The 3,000-nt window shown below is 42.6% G+C and overlaps 1 pseudogene; it reads left to right on the forward strand.

Moving 5' to 3' along the window:
• The first annotated feature begins 1,015 nt into the window (after nt 1–1,015).
• On the forward strand, nt 1,016–2,756 carry LOC138158500 (nucleolin pseudogene; annotated as a pseudogene).
• The last annotated feature ends 244 nt before the right edge of the window (nt 2,757–3,000 follow it).

A 3,000-nucleotide genomic window follows, 5' to 3' on the forward strand; every position in this document is an offset into this window, starting at 1 on the left:
TGGGCAGACACTTCTCCAGAGCAGCAAAGGACATGCTGAGGAGAGAGTGGCAGCAACATGAGCCCAGGTGAGGAAACTGGCCCAGGTGAGAGGTGAGGGGACCTGACCTAGAGTAGCAGTTGGGTGAGCAGAAAGGAGGCAACAGACGGAAGACAGCTATTGAGAAGATTGAATAAACAACTTAACTTCTGGAATACTGAGTTTGATGGAGAGGGAAGAAAAAAGTGAAGCATTGAGTTGAGTGACTGGAAGAATGGTAATAAAATCAACTCAAGTAGCAAATTAAGGGAAGGGGAAGGTTTGGAGTGGGAAGATGAAGTCACAGGATTATAGAATGATAAATGAGAGCTGGAAGGGACCTTGGAGGGCTTCTAGTTCAATCCCATCATTTTTACAAGTAAGGAAACTGAAGTCTATAGAAGTTAAGTGACTTGTTCAACGTCATGTAGTTAGAGACAACAGATCCCAGGTCTTCTGATGCCACTTCCACTGTTTTATTTTTTCTCAGCACCACACTTAACTCAGCACTTCAGACACTTCATCTCATTATTTCCATCATAGCAAGCCTCTGAAGGAATCCCTGATATATTGGGAATTCTTACAAAACCTCCAATTCAAAAGATTTTCATAGGAAATATCCACCATACTTGTGGCATTCAGAGAAGTAATTAGTACTTTGTCCAGACTGGGTTTTTTTCAAAGTCAAGTGATATAATAGTTTCACCAAGATGATAAAATGTTGGACTGGTGAGTATTGCTTGGTCATTAAGACACCATTGTTGTCTATTCCTAACCAAGAAGAGGTTTCCATGGTTGGGATGGAAGCTTAGCCTTAAACGGTAGAGCAATATTTTGTCTGTAGATGATTTTAAAATTATCTGAAAGCCTTTGTCTCAGTCTCTGCCAGCAAAGATATGCTCTTGGATAGACTCCTCTGCACCCTCTGTGGTCATAGACATTGCCTAGGTCTCTGCTAACAGACGAACCCTCCATGCCCTAATCACACGCTACCACCATGATGAAGCTCAGGAAGGCTGCTCAAAAGCAATGTGATCTAAAGAAAATGGCTCCTCCCCTCAAGGAAACAGAAAACAGTGAGGACGAGGACAAGTCAGAAGACAAAGAGGAAAGCAGTGGAAAAGTTGTGGTCTCTCAGAGGAAGGGCAAGGAGGTTGTGGCAAAGAAGGCACCGCCAGACAAAAAAGGTGTCGCCACCACACCAGCCAAGAAAACAGTCATAACTCTTGGTAAGAAGACAGCTATGGCCCCTGGCAATAAAGTGGCTATCCGAGCCAGAGTCTGGAGAGAAGGGAGCCACCCCAAGGGAGCTGTAGTCTACCTGACCAAAGGGAAAAAATGGGAAGGATGACAAGAAACAAGATGGTGAATGTGACAAGAATTACAGTGAAAATGAGAGTAAGGAATTTGAGTCACCCAAAGCCACCACAATGGAGCAGCTCTGGCTACACAAGAATCTGAGGATGAGGAGGAAGATGATGACAATGAGAATGAAGAACACGAGGACGAAGAGGAAGAAGAAGAGGACGTGATTATCCAAGAAGTCCCATGGAAGAGGAAAAATAAAAGGGGCAAATAGAAAACTCCTAAAGTCAAGAAACAGAAATTGGAAGTTGAGGTATCTACAAATTTCAGTCTCTTCACCAGCAACCTGAACATCAACTAATCTGCTTCTGAGCTCCAAATGGGTATCGTGGACTTCTTTGCCAAAGAGGACGTTGTATCCAAATTGGCATCACCTGGAAGTTTAGCTATGTGGAATCTGCATCAGCTGAAGACATGGAAAAAACTCAGTGGCTCCAAAGTCATTGGCCCCGAACTGAAACTTGAAAAGGCCAAAGTAAATAAAAAGGCTGTGATCTGAGGATATTCTTCATCAAGAATCTGCCTTATAAAGTAACTCCAATAAGTGTTTGAAGGTGCTGTTGAGGTTAGTCTGATCTGCACCAAGGATGGGACAACCAAAGGAACTGATTGTGTTGAATTTAAGACTGAAGCAGACATGGACAAGGATTTGGAAAAGAAATAGAGAAGTGAGAGTGATGGCCAAGCACTCATTCTAGACTACATGGGGGGAAAGTCAAGGAAAAGAGAACTTAACAAGTGGCAAGAATAATTCCTAGAGCAGGAATAACAGCAATCCCACAGGTTCAGACATTGATATGCTGAAGAATGTCACCTCCAGTGCTACTGAAGAAACTCTGCAGGAAGCATTTGAGAAGGCAAAGTCTATCAGCTTGACTCAAAACAACCAAGACCATCCTAAAGGGATGTGGATGATGCAAAAGAAGCTTTGAATTCTTGTTACAATATGGAAATAGAAGGCAAATCAATCAAGTTGGAGTTAAAGGGAGAAGAGACAACTAATGTAGCATCAAGGAACAAGACTTTGTTCCTCATAAGTCTGTCTGAAAACATAGCAGAAGAAGCACATATGGGGAGACAGAGTCATCTAAAAGGTTCAGTTTTGTGGTTTTCAACTTAGAAGAAAAGACTAAAGCTGTGAAAGAGGCAGTGGGAAATGGGTAAATTGATGATAACTAATTCTGAACTAGGCCAAGCCTAGTGGTTTTCGGGGCCATGGAAGAAGTGGTCATATGGACTTTGGTAACCTAGGAGGCAATAGGGGAGGTCAAGGCATCTTTAGTGTCAGAGGCTGAGGAAATTTTAGAGTTTGGGGTGGTTTCCAAGGAGGTCAAGGAGGAAGAAGAGACAAGTCACAAAGACTACTGCTTTAGCTGGGGTGGCTCCCTTCTCTCCTAATGTGACTGCAGCTCTAGCTTGGAAAGTCACTTAATTGTCAGAGGCCACAAAGTTTGAATAGCTTCTCCCCCATTCTCTTTTCTTCTGTTTTGTAAGTGGACTCTGGAGTTTTATCTGTCATATTATCATTAAAAGAGAGCATTCCAAGACAAACATGTAATCTAGAGGTCTTCTTGGAAAAACCTGGATGACATTTCAAAGGAGAGATTGTTTGGGTTT

The sequence above is a fragment of the Petaurus breviceps genome, unplaced genomic scaffold (genome assembly GCF_028583685.1).
Source record: "Petaurus breviceps papuanus isolate PSGF00001 unplaced genomic scaffold, PetGlider_PUasm1.0 174, whole genome shotgun sequence".
NCBI classification, from domain to species: domain Eukaryota; kingdom Metazoa; phylum Chordata; class Mammalia; order Diprotodontia; family Petauridae; genus Petaurus; species Petaurus breviceps.